Source organism: Notechis scutatus, chromosome 4, assembly GCF_049901735.1.
Source record: "Notechis scutatus isolate UNSWTSFEM ecotype Mainland chromosome 4, rNotScu1.2, whole genome shotgun sequence".
NCBI classification, from domain to species: domain Eukaryota; kingdom Metazoa; phylum Chordata; class Lepidosauria; order Squamata; family Elapidae; genus Notechis; species Notechis scutatus.
In genome coordinates, this window is record NC_142012.1 from 70572300 (window position 1) to 70593821 (window position 21522).

General features: G+C 40.2%; 2 protein-coding genes across 3 annotated transcripts in view; one reads left to right on the top strand and one right to left on the bottom strand.

Annotated features, from left to right (window-relative positions):
* Positions 1–21522, top strand: part of CC2D2A (coiled-coil and C2 domain containing 2A) — a 1114036-nt gene that overhangs the window by 566272 nt on the left and 526242 nt on the right. The window lies entirely within an intron of this gene.
* RAB28 (RAB28, member RAS oncogene family) overlaps positions 1–21522 on the bottom strand; it is a 139887-nt gene that overhangs the window by 36339 nt on the left and 82026 nt on the right. The window lies entirely within an intron of this gene.

Below are 21522 nucleotides of genomic sequence, written 5' to 3' on the forward strand. Positions count from 1 at the left end.
TGGAAGCCATATTCCACGCTACCACATAGCCTGAGAATGTGGGAGGGGGGTGATTTCAACTGAGTATCTCTAAGTAGACAAAATAAAATTATTTTGTTAGCTCAAGATCATTGAGTATGGCGCAGGATAAAATAAGGATCTTATGTTTGGACGGCTCATGATTGGGCCATGTGATGCGATGACAGCCAAGTGGGGATGGATTTGTAGTTTGGGAAATCGTGGGAGTCCTGAAAACTTTTAGATTCGGGATTCCACAGATGTGCCAGTTGCTATTCTAATAAAGGTACTTTTGACATATAGTTGTCTTGGAGTTACTGATTGGAATGGAGATTTGCTGGAATGCTGACACTGGACTTTGATCAATGAAGCAGCAATAATCACATCTTGGGAGCCATTAATCTAAAGTCCTACGGCTAACTGTTACAATATCTGAAAACAACGGGTTCCAAGAAACCAATCAGACGTGGAAGAGCAATATAAAATAACTAATAAAATACTGAACTAATATGTAGTACTAATATGTAGTAAACCCCTGAGGGATTGCCTTTTTTCAGCTCTACCCATTCAACCCAATCTAGCAGAATAGACATGTTCCAAATCCCATCAGCGAAAGGGATTAGAAGACAGGCATTTCCTGCAGTGGCCCCTGGTCTATGGAACACCTTTCCTTTGAAGATAAGAATGGCCCCAATCCTGTTAGCCTTCTGTAAAGCTCTAAAAACTTGGGTATGTTCTTAAGCCTGGGATACTGAATGTGTTTCTGACTGTACTACTAACTGGCCAAGTAGCTTGCCTGCTACATATATTTATTTTGGATGTTTCTGTTGTTTTTATTATTTTAAAGTGTTTTTAATGTTTTGATTGTAATATATTTTTGAACTGTAAGCCACCCAGTCATTGACTGAGATGGGAGGTTATAGAAATTGAATGAATGAATGAAAATAATACAAATATAACACAAATTATATATACTGTCAAATTATCCTGCTAAGCCAGTTATTAAATACCTAAAATGTTTTTTGACATGCCCTCTTAAGGAGCAAGGTTTATTTGGGAGTATCAGTTTAATGTGCAGATTTCAAAAATAAAAAAGCTTTGCTTCATTACCTAACTCTGTCACTTGAAACCAACAAGAATCTTTTAAATTATGCCATTAAATAGTTCCATTATAATGCTTATCTATAACAAGTGTGTTGAAATATATTCCACAGTCCTAGTTTTAATGCTTTCTGAATCCAAAATTATTAATTCTTAATCAAACTGCTAAAACTATCACTTTTTAATGTAACCTAAAATATTAATTGAGTACAAAATTGTTCCATATCAGCAGTCCCCTCAGGAATAAGAGCTAAGCCAAGATAGCAATGCTGCAACATGCATGGCTGTTAAAATCAGTCCCATGTGGCATTCCAGGAACATGTGGCAATCGTCCAGGAGAGATTGCAGTTTTTACAAAGTAATAAAATAAATAAACTGAAAGACTGATTTTTGTTAATTTGTGCCACATTTAGATTCAGAAAATTCCCAAAATAGCTTAGGTAAAATAATAAAACTGGATACTTCTACTGTTTCTAATGTTTAGCTTTCCCCCATACAGCCCTTTTCCCATAACATAAAAAGTCTAGTTCTTATTAAGCTGCCATGGTGATTATTACAGCTGGAAATTGGATAGGCTTTGTGGATCTTTGTACCTTCTGCCTCAGCTACAGGGTTTTTTTTTCCCATATAGGTGTTATAGCAAGAACTTAGCTGACTTGCTAACACTCAGTTCTGGATACTTGTAGTTTCATACTAAGCCAAATATTATCTTGATATTTTTAAAATGTTTTTTTTTAAATCACATTCAAACGTATATTTTAAATAAAGTTTTCCTGAAGATAAGTACTTTACCTCATTTTTAACCAAGAATTGCACTGGAACATAAGCATCTACAAAAATCAAGGAAGGGACACTACACTCCAATCAAAATAGCAGTTTAAAAGTTCAGACAATATATCTAAATTTGCAAAAGAGTAAACTTCTCAAAAGTAAATTATTGAAGTAACTTAATTTAACATTTGTTAAACTAAGTTGACTTTATCCTCTAAAGAAAGTTTGAAAGAATTGATCACATGAACTCACATTTGTCACATGCTCTAGACAAAATCTTTCATAAAAATTATCCAACCTCACAATTCTGTTCAAACTAATACTATGAGAAGTTATGTAACAAATTATTTTACCTATGAATTTCAATTAGTATTGGTCAACTGATATAACTTTTACTTACTTATTACATTTTGTTATAATTGAGCCTAGGACTCACTCTCTCCCTCTTCCTCTCCCTCTCTCTTTCTCTCTCCCCCTCCCTCCCTTCCTTCCCCCCTTCTCTCCAGCAGGAAATGGCAGGCAGCTACTTCTGGCTTTTGTTGGTGCTGCAGACGCGCAACCGTCTCTCTGCCCTGAGATACTAGCCTCAGCCGTGCCACTGTAAAACCCCACATGGCTTTGCCATACCTGGGGACCGAAGGAACCCCTGAACTGGTGCTGGGTGGTGGGAATGTAATGTCTGCAGGTTGACCAGCCTACAAGCAGTGTGCCGACAATCACCTGGTCAGAGGAGAGCCGAACACCAGCTGGCCAGTGGGGAGGTGGGGCACCACAACACAGGTGGCCTGCAGGCTCTGCAGGAAAGGCAATCTGGGAGGCAAGAGCAAGCCGACGACTCCGCTGCTGTTGCCAGGGGTAAGTGGGGGGCAGGGTCCATGTTGTAATGGGCTCCAGGAGGAGGGGACCCTGCCTGCCCCATTCTGAAGTGTGCTAAATTTCACTGTGCTGTGCAAGATACTGTGACAGCAGTGGTCAGGCCATAGAGGTAGCAACAGCAGTGGCGTCGGGAGCCACAGCAGAGGGCTGAAAGAGCCACATGCAGCTCCTGAGTCACAGGTTGCCGACATCTGGCCTAGGAGAATGTACAGTATTAAAAAAATGAATGCCAATAATTTTAAACAAATAAGAAATAAGCAGATGTGACAGATGTTTCCAACAAAATGCTCTGCAAAAATCTCTACAAAGTATTATTATTCCAAATTATTAAATAAGGACTTTGAGCTACAGTTCTTATGTCCCTTCATTCACTACTGTTGGAATTTTAAACAATTGCTAACTGAATGGTTGTAAGTCAAAGACTACCTGTATTGATAAAACCACATTCCTACTGCAATATTGCATATAATACCTTTCAGCAATCTTTTTCAGTAATCATACTTTTATTTTAAACCGGAACATTAAACCACTGTCAAAGGAAATTTATAAAACACTTATAAGACCATCAAGGAGGGGGTTTCTTTCTTTCTTTCTTTCTTTCTTTCTTTCTTTCTTTCTTTCTTTCTTTCTTTCTTTCTTTCTTTCTTTCTTTCTTTCTCTCTCTCTCTCTCTCTCTCTTTCTTTCTGAATTATGTTTGGTGAAAATACAGATCAGATGGATTTCCAGGATAAACAAAGCACTACACATTGGCCATCGAAGTTTCACTATTCTAATTTGACTCTTTCCAATGAAAGAAACTAATTGAAATACAGTTACTTAATGGAATAAATCAAACAAACTTTATAAATATTCTTAAACATACTATCATTCTTATTTCTAATTCTACCTCAAAGCACAACATCAATATCCTTCCCACAATCAACCATTCCTTATCTCTATCATCAGCTTCCTTTGGTGACGATATATTTCCACAGTAGCTAATGCAGACATTCCTACAAATCAATGTACTGCAGTGATACAAAAATAAAAGCTTATTTCACTGTAATAATGCTTCCAGACTTCCCTCAAGTCAGGTGGTAACTTGAAGTTAATGATCTGTGACATGCCACACACGTAGTCCTAAAAAGACTTATTATCCACTGCATGTGCAACAATATTTGCTTTATGGATGGCTAAATGAATGAAGACATTCAATGAAACTGTAAAAGTAAAATCAAAAGAAAACTTACAAGTAACATGTTTTCTTTGAGTAAAAGAACTGTGGACATTTTCCATTAATACTTAACCTTTTGCTGCAACAGCAGAACCACATATAATGCTTGAATCCATAAGCGAATGATATTATGGTATCCAGGATTAATGCTAATTATCTATAACCAATAGAAATATATTTTGCTAAAATTAGAATTTATGCTGAGCAAACTAGTAATCAGAACTTTTATTTGCACCCTGTGATGGCAAATTTTATAAAAGAAGAGCTGTACAATCTCTCTTTTAATTAATGGTTATACCACTCTATTTTAAAACCAAATATCATCATTTTAACACAGTTTAATTGGGCATAGGCAAGCATTACTACTTATACCTGGTTGAAGTTGCATTCATCAATGTTCTGCTCCAGATTTGCTTCATTTATTTCTACCATATATGCCCATTCCAGATTAATTTAAGAGACAGAGCTCTTTAATTATTCTAAACTAAATTATCAGTAACTTTGCCAAGACATACTTCTACTTAAATGCAGAAGTGCCTTCAACCCCAGTGAAGTTTTATGAAGCATATTTCTTTATCTATTTGAAATTGTCCTAAGCGTGCTTTGTTAAATGAATGGGAAATCTGTGAAAGACTTCTTCAGTACAGTATTCAAAAAGGACTTCCTGCAGTTTGAACCCTTCAATGGCAAACTTACACCAAGGCAAGCAGTAAATTCTATTAGTGTCTGTCATGTGATATCAGTGGTTTCCAAACTTTTTCAGTTCACCGCCCCCCTTGGTGCTACAAACTCATCCTTAGTTCCACCCACCCCACCCCTATAAATAGCATTATTCGGAATAGTGGTTTGCACGACTCACTAAGGAAGATAGTAATAGTAAAATTCAAAATTGTAACAATTAATTGCACATTTATTCAAAATCCAATTTAAAAATCTTTCAAAATCCAATTTAAAAATCCAGTTCTGTGGGCGTGGCCTAATTTGTGGGTGGGGCTTGGTGGTCACATGACTGGGTGGGCGTGGTCAGGTGGCCATGTGACTGGCAAACCAAATACAAGAGATCCTCGCTTAATGGCTGGTTGCTTAGTAAGTGTTATTTACGACTGACCTCCCACAGCTACTTGACCTGTTTTTGAAGTTTTGACAGCCATGCACACACACACACACACACACACACCCTTCTAACCCTAGATATCTCATTCACTTTCTCCTCTCTCCCTCCCTCTTTCTCCTCTCTCCCTCCCTCTTCTTTCTTTCTTTCTTTCTTTCTTTCTTTCTTTCTTTCTTTCTTTCTTTCTTTCTTTCTTTCTGTCCCTTCCTTCCATTCCATTCTTTGTCTATCTATCCCATTTTCTTCCTTTCTCTTCCTTTCTCTCTCCTTTTCTTTCTTTCCCTTCTTTCTTTTCTTTGCCTCTTCCTCTCTCTCTTTCGCTTTCTTTCTCTCTTTCTCTCTCTCTCTATCCCTTCCCTTCCTCCTTCCTTCTCTCCTCCTAAAGCTAGACCCACCTGAAACAAACCCACACACACATACACACCCACTTCCAACATCGCTCGTGACGAGTCTCCCAGAGTCCCAGGGATCGGGCACAATTGTCTGTTCATGCCCAGTCCTGCGTTGCCTGGAAAAGCCAGCAGACAAGGCTTCTGGGTCCAACAAAGGGCTGCGGGCGGGAGTTCTACCCTCCCTCTTTTGGGGAAAGGGCTGGGAACTTCAAGCGAGGCTGCAGCCTTGCCCACCGCAGGAGCTGCAGGAGAAGTGAGCTCCAGGAAAGGTGAGCCAGGCCACCCTGACTGGATCACCTTTCCCTCTGCTACCAGCCGCGGGAGGAAGTCCTGACTGCCTGCAAACTTACCTTTCTCCCACGGCTGATGGCAGAGGGAAAGGTGAGCCAGCCAGGGCAGACTACTCAGCTCCCCACCAGCCTGCATCTCATCAGCTGCTGGGGCCTGTGGGTCGCGGCTGCTGAGGGGGAGTGCGGGAGGCAACCAGGAAGCATGAGGCTTACGCTGCCTGAATCACCCTTCTGCCAGCTGCCCCTCCGAGCATTTTAGGTGAGTGCGGGCTGCCGCTATGCACGCTCCATGGACTGGAAGATCCACTCTCACGAAGCTTGACTCGCATCATTCTCACAGTGGCGGGAGGCATAGCATCATGTTCCCTGGTCGCCCCCCCAGTGCAAACTGGTAGAATCCCATCCCTGAATTGCGCCCTGCGAGGGGCTCACCTCCAGCACTCCTTTGCTGTCCCCTTGCCTCTTAGCGCCCCCTAAGCCATCCCACCGCCCCCCAGAAGGTGGTACCACCCACTTTGGGAACCACTGTGTTACATCATTCTTTATCCTGTTTTTAACTTTTACCAAACTTCTATTCTTCTATTTTTAAAAAGTCCATTATTGAGGTTCTGACTGAATTATTTACAAATAGCTACTACAGTCTAATATCCAGAATCAAACCAGAAAAGAAGTTTGCCTTGTACAACAGGAAAAGTGGAACCTGGATAGTTCCAGTTTGCCATTGGGAGTTCTCCCTTAACTGTATTATTTATTTTATTTATAAACAGCTCTTCCTCCCAAAGAGAGCCTCCAAATCTCTTCCTTTTCCTGCATTCCAACATCTGTTCACATATTCTGATGCAAAATATAAGGGAAGTAAATTAGTGAAAGCATAGACAAAAAGGCAAGAAACTTCTACTTGAAACGGTGAAATTAAATTGACACTCATGTTGCTTTTTAAAACATGTACTTTGATTGCATTTTGAAACAAGTGCGTTGCATTTTATTTGAATAAAAGTTTATAATTAGCTATTTGCTAAAGTCTCATCCAAATGAGACTTCACCACGCCATAATATTTCCCTACTACAGAAATAAGAACCTTGAGAAACAATGAAAAGAAAAATACTGGGAAGATGTGACATAGATTTTTTTTTCTTACCAAGGACGTTTTACACATTGTTGTGCTAAAAAAAGGTTGCACATTTAGGAAAAACTAAAAGAAACTTCTACAAATTAACAACTTATTTTTTCTTCAGAGCAAGTAGTAGCTTTCTACAATTAGATTTTACTCATTCTAAATATAAAACCAAATAAATTTATGGAAAACTGTTTATATTATTACACAATTATATTTCCTCTGCATTTTTATATGCACATATTCTTCTTTCATTGAGAATTGATGATTGTTGTGAAGGCCAATATGCATCCACCCTACTGCAGTCAATCATTAGCTGATGCCAGCTACTTTCAGACGGTCAATCCATGTCTTCATGAACAGGATGTCCTTTGAATCATAGGCAGATCCACTAGTCCTCCTCTCTTTATTAGACAAAACAGGCAATTAGCTCTTATGAGTTAGAAAGACAACATTATGGATAGGGAAATGGGAAAGGCCAAAATAATTGGAACCTTAGAACATGCAGATGTTGGAACCCAGGAAAAGTATTAATATTGTCAGGACTTCAATCCAAAGCCTGCTTGGTCAACTTACTGGCCAACTGAAACTCGCTATGGCCTGCCTTAGTTCTGGACTTGGAATTTCAGTTTGGTAGAAAAAGGAGGGAAGAGAGTGATGAGTACAGTGAAAGAAGAGAACTGGAGAACTGAGGGAAACAGTCCCTCTCTGGAATGAGAACAGGAAGCTATTATGGTTTTAACTAGGTGAGGGCCAATTAGGGAATTGGAAGTAAAGGGAGAAAAGGAGTTGGTTGTTCTGTTGTTAGAAAGTGAATGTTAGTTGTTAGGTTATGATAAACATTTTTATTGGGGCTGTTATTTGGGTGATGGAGGGTAACTGAGGCAATCCAAGATGGAAGATAGGACAGCAATAGTGAGAGGCAGAGGATTATTAACTTTAACACCAAGGCATGGGAGAGAATGGAAACTGTTTACTGGGACACTAGCCACCAAGAAGAGATTCAGCCAGAGACCCAGTGGTGATTCTCCTACCTATGGTCATATCAACTGCATAACAGGATCTCTTCCTGAAGGAACGGCTGTGGACTCACTCAGCCTGTTAGTCAGTCATTTTAATTTCCTACTTTCAGAGATGGTTCATGAGTTCATGCCTGCGTTAAGAACCATGTATTGTCCCATAACATCACTGGCTCAATCTGCATGGCATTAGTTCTATGGAGTAGTCCCTTGTCGGCAAATAACTTCTTAATTATGAGCAGAAAAGTTAGCCTGGTTAAGATGCCTCATCCCAAATGCCTGACAATTTCCAAGCAGCATTTGGAAATCTTGCCAGCAATTATAAGCAGAGTTTTTAGAGCACATTGATAGCCAACTGAACAGAGGTGATAAGACTGATTATTTAACAGGATTGCTCCCAAGTAGCCTCTCCCCATGCAGTGGTCCAATTAGCAGCTTACATTTTCTGAGAAACATCAGGAAATGAAATAGGCAAAGAAATGACTGGAGAAATGCTTATGGAAATCAAGTAAGACCAGCTCAAGTTTAAGATTTCTCTCTCATACCTAGATCTGAATCTGAACTGTGGGTCCAGATAATCTGTATCCTCTGGAGTCTTCTGTAATTATAGATCATGTTCTCAACAATATTCCCCAGGAATTTGGAAACTGGAGATAAAATGGTAGTTATACATTTCCTTATATGAAGGTATGGCTTCTGAATATACCAATCAGGACCTATTTCAGAATTGCTGAAGCCTCCCTTCCTTCCAGTCCAGATCCAATCCCTGATGCTCCCCTTGACTGCTTTCACCAGCCAACTGGAATAGAACATCAGCAGCAGAGCTAAGATCTCAAGAATTTGCTTAATTTTTCTCAAGAACCACAGGCTCAAAAAATTAGAGAGAATCAATTTGGAGAGACAGTGGTTTAGACACCCTGAGTTTAGTCTCACTTTAAGCATCAAGTATGTTGGGTGACTTTGGCCAGTGATTTTCTTTCAGCCCTAGGGAGCAAATAATGGAAAACTGCTTCCAAAATCTTGCCAAGAAAAGTGCAGAGATTTGTCCAACCTGGAATCCTGACTCAAAAGCACACACAGATAAATAACTTTATAGATATCAGCCATGTTACTTAATGAAATTCTGTCAACTCGGTTTTCAACTCAGCATGAATGCAAGTTATTCTATTTTTTTAAATGTTCAACCTGATTATCATAATTTATATTAATTGGTTTTTCTGGCTTATCCTTTCCTAAAGGATCTGTGACACTAAATACTGCAGTTAGCTGGCAGTGTGCAGACACAGTATTTGTTGTCACCCTTCTCAACAAGAGTCCTTTGCATAAGTAACTGCTAAATACAGTATTGTCAGCATACAATTTTGGTTTGCATTTTTGGTTAGCTAATTTTTTTTTTAAAGTTTGTTGTATATACAGTATTCTTTGCCAATTGTTTTAAAATGAGTAAAATTCAGATGTGAGAGTGTTGTTGTTTTTCCTTCATTAAGGTATATTTTTGTGAAAGAACACTATTTACTACTATCTTACGTTCTCATTTTTTATAAACAATGAATCTTCGTAAGCATGTTCAGGTCACAGTCATCTTCTACAAAACAATAATCAAAGGCCAATTATCAAAGCTTATTCCACATCAAGAAATGGTATACTTGATCATTAAGGAGAGATCCAACCTAGATTTAAAAAGAAAAAAAAAATATATCTATTGTCTATCCTATCCTATCCTATCCATCCATCCATTTCAATATATAGGTTTCTTTAGCTGGAAAGATCTTTAAGCAACATACCATCTTAATCCCACAGAAAGATTATTGTAAAACAAGAAGAATATGGCACGAAAGTATTTCTACGTATCACATACCCTGCAGGGAACCCCATTTTTTACAAACAAAAAGTTGAAATTTTTTGAAGTTCATGTCCCCTGTTAAATTTATCCATGGAACCCAAGTTAACAATTTGTCTTCTAGGAGCTTAGAATGGCTTACAGAGAAATCTCCCTTTGCTTTAATACAGAACAGCCCTATGCATTAACACTAAAGCATAATGGATGGCTTCCCATTCTGAAGTAAGCTAAGAACTGTATTATGATTTGTGACATGATATGTGTGAATTAGCTTTTGATATTGAACATGGAGCTTTCCTTCAACTGCAGCACAGACAAGTTTCCTTCACTGCAAGACAAACGAGTGGTAGTATATGATGTGCTGTCTTAATGTTTTGTATATCACATTCCTCAAACACAGCCAATTTTCAGAAAGCTGAAAGACATATTTAGCTGTGTCAGCTTTCCCTCAGCGGGCAATGAAAAAAACTTCAGCAATCAAATATGATGCATCCACTGTCTTAGTTGCACAGATTATGAATTTTTAAGATGGAAAATACCATTCACAATATGCAATTTTTCTTCAGAATCTTTAATCTACTCAAATCTCACTGTATTTCTGTTTGAAAATTTTAAGCAACTCATCTGTTCATTTTCTGTTTTAAATGCTCAATGGATTAATTAAAAATATTTAATTTTTAAAATGAAATATCCCTTCTTATTTTTAACACTTCAATGTATTCCTTTAAAATTTGTTGATCTTCTTACACCAATAAAAAAGTTATCTGAGGATGACATTCAGAATATATAGCCAATCTGAATAATGTACTTGGAACAGGAACCCATAATAGCATTCATAATAGAATTCTGTGTCTTCTATGAAGTGAATGTGAAAAAATGCAGCTTTACTTTCAATAACCTTTAACAGAAATTTAGCTTTCATTCTTTTGACTTAGTGAATTAATAAAACAATGTACAGTGCATTCCGAAAGTATTCAGACCCCCTTCATTTTTGTCAATTTTGATATGCTGCAGCCTGATTCTAGTTGTTGAAATTCATTTTTTTCATTAATCTACACTCAGTACCCCATAATGACAATGTGAAAACAGAGGTTTAGAAATATACACTTTATTAAAAACAAAATAACCGAAATATCCCATTGGCATAAGTATTCAAACCCTTTGCAACAACACTTGAAATTTAGCTCCAGTGCCTCCCATTTCTCTTGATCAATGCTCACATGTTTCTACACCTTTATTGGAGTACACCTGCAGTAAATTAAATTGATTGGACATGATTTGGAAAGGCACACACCTCTCTATAGAAGGCCTCACAGCTGACAATACATACTGATGTAGCAGAGCAAATGACATGAGATCAAAGGAGCTCAAAGACAGGATTATTGTAAGGCACAGATCTGGGGAAGGTTACAATAAAATTTCTGTTTGCACTAAAGGTTCCTAAGAGCACATTGACTTCCATAATTCTCAAATGGAAGAAGTTTGGCACAACTAGGATTTTTCCAAGAGCTGGTTGCCAGGTCAAACTGAGCAATCTGGGGAGAAGGGCCTTAGCAAGAGAGGTGACCAAGAACCTGATGGTCATTCTGACTGACCTCCAGAGATCCTGTGTGGAGATGAAACAGAGTTCCAGAAGATCAATCACAACTGCAGCCTTCCAACTATCTGGGCTTTAGGGCAGAGTGGCTAGCCGCTAGACAGAAGCTCGCATGGTGTACAAAAAAGCACCTGAAATACTCTTAGGCTGTGAGGAACAAGGTTCTCTGGTCTGATGAAACTAAGATTGAATTATTTGTTCTCAATTCTAAACATTATGTCTAGAGGAAACCAGGCATCGCTTTTTACCTGCTCAATATCATCCCAACAGTGAAGCATGCTGATAGCAGTATCGTTCTGTGGGGGTGATTTTCAGCAGCAGGGACTGCTGGTCAGGGTTGAGGGGAAGCTGAATGGAGTGAAGTACAGAGATATCCTCAATGAAAACCTGTTCCAAAGCAGTCAGAACCTCAGACTAGGCTGAAGGTTCACTTTCCAACATAACAACAATCCTAAGCACACAGCCAAGACAACACAAGAGTGGCTTAGGGACAACTCTGTGAATGTCCTAAAGTGGCCCAGCCCGAGCCTTGACTTGAACCCAATTGAACATCTCTGGAGGGACCTGAAAATGGCTGTCCACTGATAGTCGTCATCCAAACTGTCTGAGCTTGAGAGGATTTGCAAAGAAGAATGGAAGACAAAACCCCAATCCAGGTGTTCAAAGTTTGTTGCATTATACCAAAAGAGACTTAAGGCTGTAATTGCTGCCAAAGGTGCTTCAACAAAGTACTGAGTGAAGAGTCTAATTACTTATGCCCAGGGGTGGGATTCCAGTTCGCACCTATTCTGTAGAACTGGTTGTTAACATTCTAAGCAGTTCGGAGAACCGGTTGTTAGAAGAAATTACTGGCCTAATCCTGTAAGGAAGGCAGGAAGGAAACATTCTGGTGTTGCTTACAGAAACTGCCTCTCCGTTAACCCTTATTACATTCTTGGCAGGACTAGACTTCCTGTCTCAGGAACTTCTCTGGAGTTTTTTTTCCCCCTCCTTTGCTGGTACTTTGCTTGTGTGGAGTGACCATTTAAAGTTACAATGGCACTGAAAAAAGTGACATGACCATTTTTCACACTTATGACTGTTGCAGCATCCCCACAGTCATGAGAGGCCAGGCGAGGAGATGCATGCCTCGATGTGAGTGATGTTGAGTTGGCCATGCCCAGCCAATAACATGACCACCAAGCCACATCCACCCAGTCACATGACCACCAAGCCACGCCCACCAACTAAGCCACACACACAGAAACAGTTGTTAAAAAATTTGAATCTCACCCCTGTTTATGCCAATGTGATATTTCAGTTTTTTCTTTTTAATAAATTTTTCTAAACTTCTGTTTTCATTTTGTCATTATGGGGTACTGAGTGTAGATTAATGAGAAAAAAATGAATTTCAACAATTGTAGAATCAGGCTGCAGCAGAATAAAATTGACAAAAATGAATGCGGTCTGAATACTTTCTGAATGCACTGTATTACTATGTTACCTATTTGTTATATGCTAAAAGCTCTTTGAATGAGGGAATTGCACGCCCTGTGCCTCCAAGGACCTTCTCCTACAAGGTGAGCAGAAGATGATGCACCGGTGTGCAGTCCTCATCAGCGCCTTGGTTCTTTGCGCTTGGCTCCCCTACCACCACCAGATACTGCAAGGCAACAGCAAGGAGGGCAAGGCAGAGGCTGGAGCCAGCAAGGAAAAGGAAGAACAGGTGAGGAAGAACACACCAGCTGCAGGTTTCCAGCTATGGCATTGATCAAGTGGGAAGGCATCACCTCCCCCCTCCCCCAGCTCATAACAGGCAGCGATTGTAAGGTGCACTGCACAGTCAACAAGGTGTGGTTGATACGCAAGCAGATGGTGGGAACACACTAGGCTCGGGTGCTCTGCAGGCAATAGTGAGGAATCAGTGCAGGAGCCACATACCAATGTGTGTGGGGGGGTGGAGAGAGAAAGAGACAGAAGGGAAGAAAAATGAAGAGCCCATTGGAGGGAGGCAGCATGACAGGAGAAGGAGAGGGAGCGAGAGAGAGAAGGGGGCAAAAGAACATGAGAGAAAAGTTGAAATCAAACTTTTTCCTCCTGGCCTTCAAGCACTCTGTTTCATTGTTGGAGGAGAACATGTGAGAGATTAGATATGTCAGTGCCGAGTGCAAAAAAAATTCTGCATGGTATGGCCATTTCAATAAACATGTAAATGCCGAGCATGGGCAGAAGGGACAGCCGGCACACCCCACCGCCTGTGAACCATGGCCCACGGGGGGCAACAGCATGCCACCAGGGGAGTACCCACCACCTGACCATGAGGCGGAGCAGCCAACTCTGGTATTTGGCAAGTTATCCCACATGGCTAATCGTCCCACAGGGGATAACAAACTGGGAAATTTGTCCCATGCTGAATCACCCAATGCGAGGCAGCAGGTAATGGGGGGGCAGGGGACAAGGGACAGAGAAAGGCCAGCGGTAGAGGGACACCCAGGGTGTGGAGCCGTGGTGATGTGACAGGCTACAGTGACTCAACTGGGGCAGGTGGGGCCACAGAAGCTTCAATTCCAAATTTAATGACTTAAAAAATGTTAGCAGCAAAAGGTGATTACAACATGTATGTTTATCGACAAAGACTTAAAACCATAAAACTGATAGCTAAAACAGTGAAGTCTTGAACCAAGGAGGCAAAGTTTAAGCTACAGGCTTGTCTCAACTGCACAGACTGGAGCATTTTCAAAGCTGCCTCAGCAGACTTGGATGAACTGTGATATCATAGATCAGTTTTTGTGAGGATTTATATTTGCCGACCAAAAACACACACATGTACAGTAACAATAAACGTTGGATCACAACTAAATTCAAGCAACTATGTCATGCTAAAAGGAAGTCTACAAGAAAGAAGTTAAAATGCTGTTCAATCAAGCCAGGGAAATGAGAGCAGCAAAGATAAGCTATTCTGAAACGATTTGGGCACACGATCCTTGGTTTTGACTTTGCATTACTGTAATTCATTTTACTTCTACTAAACTATTATCTTTCTCAGTAAATGGAGTTAAAGGATTTTTTTACTTAGAGGTTCAAGCTGAGGCAGGTCTGACAGAACCAGCAAATGTCTGCAAAAGCCTGAAAAATATCACTGGCTACTGCAGGCAACACCCCTCTCCCTTACTGAAGGGAGCCGGCAACTGGCAAACGACCAGAATGTGTTTTATTTACTATAGGTTTGAAAGGAAACCATTGTCAAATATCGCTACCTTCCCCACTTCAGATACAACAGCAGCAAAGTATCTTACACCTGATTCTATCCTCTGGGCTCCCCACTTCTGATGATCCTAGAAAAAATGGTATGAGGTCTATTTCACAGACAAAGGACTGTAAAAGCATGTATGTCAGAGTGCGCACAGTGTCATTATGTGAGACAACCCAGGAGCAAATACAATAAACAGAGGTTTGTATTTTAAATAGTGGTTTTATCTACAAATAATATATACATGCACGCTCTTTAGTCAGAGCTCAAACAGCTATCAGCAATTTACAGCATGAAAGCACGCATGGAGAGAGATACGCCCAACAGGGTCTCTTATTTATTACAGGCTCTTAAAGTGATATCAGCCCCAAATGACTCATTCCCAGCATTACATCATTGTAATGCATGCAAAATGTAATCACCGAACTGGTAGTAATGCCGGTTGAATCCCACCCCTGTTCAACACCATCATCCCAGAAATTCTTCTCCCTGAACTGACTCAACTAGCAGTGCCTGACCACACTTGTAAGTGGATTGTAAGCTTTCCAACAGATAGGAAGCAGCAGGTGAAGCTAGGTAAAATCATATTGAATACCTGCTCCCCTCCCCCGGGCTCTCTCCATTTCTCTTTTTCTCTCTATACCAAGGACTGCATCTCAAGTACTGAAGTTTGCAGATGATACAATAGTCATTGGTCTCATTCAAGATAGTGATGAATCAGCACATGGACAAGAGGTCAAACAACTGGCCCTGTGGTGCATCTGGAACAATCTAGAACTACACACACTTAAAACTGTAGATGATAGTAGATTTTAGGAGGAGCCGTTCTATTCTACCACCTCTTACAATATTAGGCAAGACAGTATCAACAGTAGAGACCTTCAAGTTTCTGGGCTGTATAATCTCCAAGGACTTGAAATGGACACCTAACTTTAGATCCATCATTAAAAAGGCACAACAAAGAATGTTCTTCCTGCATCAACTCAGAGAGCTAAGGAATTATTGAGTCTGTCATTTGTATTTCTATAATGATCTAGTTTGGAACAGTAACCAAACAGGAAAGGCACAGACTTCAACAGATAGATAGGACCACAGAAAAAACAACTGCAACCAGACTGCCTTCCATCGGGGACCTGTGTACTGCACGAGCCAGAAAGAGGGTTGAGAAAATATCTACAGACCCCTCATATCCTGGATATAAACTGTTTCAATTTCTCCCCTCAGGACGTTGCTACAGGGCATTGCATGCCAAAACAACTAGACACATAGACAGTTTTCCCCCCATGCAATCACTCTTCTAAACACTAATTCTCACAGCACTTGTATGCCTAAAAATATCTAAACATGTAGTAGGATTGTATAATTATTATCCTTCTCATCTTTCCTATTACATACTCCTATTGGTATCTTATGACTATCACTTTATTGATTGTAACTTATTTATGATTTATCATTTTGTTGCTTGTATGTGTAAGTGAGAGCTTATGCACCAGAGACAAATTCCTTGGGTGTCCAATACACTTGGCCAATAAAGAATATCTGTTCTGTTTTGTTCTCTATTCTATTCCTATCCCTCCCTATCCCTATCCTATTCTATGTCCATATGGATTTGAAATAAGTTTTTCAAATTAATTATCTGAATCCTTCCTATAAGAAAATATTATTCTTTTGAATTCTTGAAAAAACACACAAAAGGAGAGGACTTTAAAGGTTGGACACTAGAGAGAGCCATATTGCCATGTCTCAGATATCAGTGTTTTTTTTTCTAAAAAAAGCTGCATTTTAATTTATAAATTATAATGTTCCAAATTTTACTATTTGAGGAGTAATTAACTCCCTCACATTCATCATAAATATCTTTGTGTGGCTGTGGCAGTTTGTAAAAGATTAGCTCAGGTAAAACATTTGTGAAAATTAAGAAAAGTTTGTATAGCAATTAGATGAAGAAAAAACGGTTTCACACTATTTTCACATTATGCAATAAGGTCACAGAAAATGAAATAGGATAGCACTGGAAGCAGATTCAGCATAAAGAACCAATATCTGATGCTATATTATTTAGGTCCCACAAACTCACCCACACTTTATTTTTTAGAAAATTATTGAACAAACTGTGCAAATATGGCTATTCAACACAATAAAGCTTTCAGATTCAATCTGCCTTAGAGCAGGGGTGTCAAACTCGCATCATCATGGCGTTGTCATGTGATGTATTGGAACTTTTTTCCTCTTTGATAAACTGGGAAGGGGCGTGGCCAGTGCATGATGCATCTGGCCCACAGGCCATGGGTTTGACAGCCCTGTCTTAGAGAAACTTGATAAAAAGATAATACCTACCTTACTTTGTCTCAGAACAATGCAAATCAGAATTTGGTTAAATCTGAAGTATACCAGTAAGAGTAACTATAAATCTTCCATTCAATTAATAGAAAGCTTTTCATAAGCCTTCCTATATGAGAATGATGTATCTTTATTTTTAAGGCAAGGTAGAAACCTACTTCATCAGTCGAAATGTATTCTAAATACCTTTCAACTGCACAAGACTTTTTTTTAATTGTTCAAAACTTTTTTTCTAAGACAGGTACAGAGCATATCTCGTAGCTGATTGGCTAGAACGGTATAATATCTTTCTATCCCTGAACTATTCAAAATAATTTAATTAGAATAGAAATATATTTTAACAATTTGAAGCCAGAGGCCAAGAAAACCTCATACAACAATACTAAACTATAGCCCCACCTTGCAAGGTGCTGGGAAAAATTACAAATGTCATATTAAGAATGATAGTCTCAGGTTTCATTGTAGAAAGTGTAAAAAAATTGCTCAATTTGTTAAACAGAAGAAAAAGGAATTGGATTGGAATAATGTCTCTTAAATTTTCTAACATACTATTTGCACCAGAAACTGCATGTTAATCGTTACTTTATATATCTAATTTATTTTAATAAAGCATATTTTTATAGGTGCTATTTTCAATTTCTAGACTATTTTCATTGCTTTGGCTTAAGACAGTCTGCTCACTTTAACTTCTTTTGACATTGTGCTTTAACCTAGTAAATAGTGTGAATAGAAATCTAAGAATCTCTAGCTAAGAATGAATTACCAATGTTAAATAAATTCTTAAGTACTGTTATGACATAAAATAATTGCATAAAAACAGGGGTGGGATTCTACCGGTTCGGACTGGTTTGGTAGAACTGGTTGTTATGAGTCTGCGCAGTATGGAGAACCGGTAAATCACGCCACTGGCTGGCCCCGCCCCTTCCTGCCTGCCTACTTGCCCCACCCTGCCATCATTCCTCATCTCATCTGCCATTGCTGCCTGCCTTCCACCGCGTCCCTGATCTCCCTGGGTGAATGAGCCTATAAGCAGCCCCGGTCGAGTCAACACCCAGGCCAGCCTAGGCTGCTGCGCTGTCTCGCCACACCCCACCCCGTCCCCGGGTTTGCCTGGCAGCCATGCTGGCTGGGAAAAGGAGAGAATGTTCCCCTCTTCCCCCTGGCTGGAAAGAAGCCGCTGTGGGGCTGTGGCCGTGCTTGCTGGGGAGAGGAATGTTCTCCACTTCCCCCTGGCCAGGAAGAAGCCGCCACAGGGCCATGGCCGTGCTTGCCAGGGAGAGGAGAGAATGTTCTCCTCTTCCCTTGGCCAGGAAGACAAAGCCGCAGGGCCATGGCCATGCTGGCCGGGGAGAGGAGAGAACGTTCTCCTCTTCCCCCTGGCCAGGAAGAAGCCACTGCGGGGCCGTAGCCGTGCTTGCAGGACATTGCTTGCCAGAAGTTGCTGAACGTTCTCTCCTCTCCCTGGCCAGAGGCTTGTGTCAACAAGGTGCCCCTTAATCAAGTCCGGGACAGCTGACAGCGGCTACAGGGAGCAGAGCCTGGAAGCCCCGATGCACCACGTGTGCGGCCACATGGATGGCAGGGGGGGCTGGTCCCAGAAGCCCCAATGCCAGCAGAATCAACATTGCCGCCTTGCTGCTGCTGCATCCCCCATCCCCTGCAGGGCTTTCAGTTTACCTGGGACGCGAACAGGTGAGCCTCCCTCAGAGCTCAACGCCTTCGAGCGAGGATAAGGGGCGTGTGTGTGTGTGCTTCTAGAGTGAATGGATAATTCTAAGGGGCTGGATGGCTTTGTGTGGCTGACAATGGACTGCACAATCCTAAAGTGCCAGGATTCAAGCAAGCAAGTTCTAACCATGAGTGGTTTATGTTACATTTTTGCTACCGTGTTTCTCATATAATAAGGCCGGGTCTTTTTTTTGAGCCCCCAAAAAATGGCTAGCCGTCTTTTCGGGGGTGACTTAATTCCCGCCCCCCTTGCATCTTCAGGTGGGCGGCAACGGCTTGGATGTTGACCTCGGTATTGGTGGGGGACTTCGTATCGGGGTCAACGCAGGCAGCACCATATCCGAGTGTGCAACAAAAGTACTTCCTAACGGCAAGCCCCCCCCCCACCATTCCCCCCATTTCGCATGTTTTAATATAGGCCTTAATTTGGGGGGAGGGGCTTAATTTCATTTCATGCCTATAAAACATACTGGGACTTCCTATTGGGGGAGGCCGTATTATTGAAGAAACAGGGTATCATCCCCTACCCAATAATTATATATGATTTTTTTGTCCATGCTGTAATCAGTGTCTCCCATTTTTCATCATTTTGTCTTTGTCACCCATTTGTATGGTGTGGAAGTGCTTTGTATGTACTTCATGTATATGTGGTTGATCTATGTCAGGAGTCTCCAAACTTGACAACTTTAAGACTTGAGGACATAGCTGGCTGTAGAATTCTGGGAGTTGAAGTCCACAAGTCTTCAAGTTGCCAAGTTTGGGGACCTCCCGACTAGATTATCAAGGAAGAGAGAATAACGTGCAGCAGATGCCTAGCAAAATTTAGTAATTCTGCAGATTGGCTGTTTATATTGAAATCAGGTGCAAGATAGCGATGGTAGGTAAATTATTGGGCAGTTTAGTTTGGTATTTATTTCAGAAGGCTGATTATAGAAAGCTAAACAGGATTAGACCTGGTAAGTACTTGGCTGGAAAGCCAACACAAAATAGGGCGTGGGGAGGAATGGGGTTGGGAAGGAAAGAAGGAAGATTGGATAAGATAACTTTTATTGTCATTTTTTTACTGTAAGTACACTGGCACACATTAAAAGTGAAATATATATACATATTGATACACATACATAACACATGTATATGTGTTATGCTCTATACACACACACACACACACACACACACACACACACACAAAATAATTTCCCATTTTGAATACATAGCAGAAAGGAAGAAAGAGTATTGGATACAGATACACAAATGTGTGTGAAAAAAACTGCAAAGAAATGGGATTATAAAAATACAGCTTACAATCTTAGCAGTTATAGATGAGAGAGAAAGATAAATGAAAGACAGAGAGAGGGAGAAAGAGATGAGAGAGAGATGAGAAAGAGAGAGGGAGAAAGAAAAAATAAAAAAGAAAGAAAGAAAGAAAGAAAGAAAGAAAGAAAGAAAGAAAGAAAGAAAGAAAGAAAGAAAGAAAGAAAGAAAGAAAGAAAGAAAGAGACAGAGATACCTGTTTAAAAGAAAATAGAAAAATGGCTCTTTTGAGTATTTAAGGTTGCAGACCCCTGGGTTAGGCAAACACCATGGTTGTTAAGTGAACCTTGTGTCATTAACCAAACACTGGTTGTTAAACTAGTCCATTTTCCCCAATGGGCATTTTTAACCAGAAACCAGAAGGAATTGTTGGAAACTGGCAAAAAAAAACAGAAAACCTCAGTCACAAGACTGTGTGGGATGTTGTAACTGGTCATAAGTGTGTGTGTCTGTATGTATGGCTGTCAAACACTAAAAACAGGTCAAGTAGCTCTGGGGAGGTCAGTTGTAAATTAGAATACTTGCTAAGCAACTGGCCATTAAGCGAGGACCACTTATATTTGGTTTGACCACTTACACATGGCCACCTAGCTACGCCTACCCCTGTCACATGACCACCTAGCCATACCCACCCCATCACATGACCATCTAGCCACACCGTCAGTCACATGACCACCTAGCCATGCCAGTCAGCAAGCCACGCCCAGCCAGTCACATGACCAAGCCACACCCACGAATTAGGCCATGCCCACAGAACCAGTTGTTAAGAAATTTGAATCCTACCCCTGCATAAAAATGACCACCAGATATGTTGCAGCAGGTGGCAGAACCTAGCCAATCTAGGCTGTTCATCTCCCCCGCCCCACTTTAAGTTGGATTAGTCCTGGTTAATCCTTGCAAGGGACTCCCAACAGGAAATTTCAAGGATGTCAGCTGGACTGAGAAGCAGTAAAACACTTTAAAAGAAGGCAGTGGTAAAACATGTCCATGTTTCTGCCCAGAAAATTACTCAGGCATTTCCATAAATCATCAAAAGTTATCTTTGCTTTTAATGTTGGATATATAACTAGAATACCGCAGAACTTGTGTGAAAACTACAAGATTAGAAAGGAACGATGGAGCCTTAGAAAATATACAATATAAATAAAGCAAGATTCAAAGTGTCAAAAGAGTCTGTTCATATTTCTGTTATAGGAGACACACACAAATATGTAGTATTGTCTCATTTTCTCCAATAAATGAATTAACATGTGTAATGTTTTTGAGCACTATGAGAATAGAACTTTTTGAATCCTTAAGACTAAAACAAGACTGGCCGTCTCAAGTGCAATTCTGTTGTTCAAACAGTTCAGATAATTCAATGCATTAACCTTAATGTTACTTTAAAATGTAACCTTTACACTTCACACTACAACAGTACATTTCCTGCTCCCAGACCGCACTCCAAAATCAATCATCACTCAGGCAAATATACCATCCACATTTTTAATTAGTACTGATGCACTCTTTTTTTCAGATCCATCTGTCACAAAGACTATTTAAAACCTGACTTATTGGGCTTTGCTTAGAAAAAAGATCTGGTTAATATCAG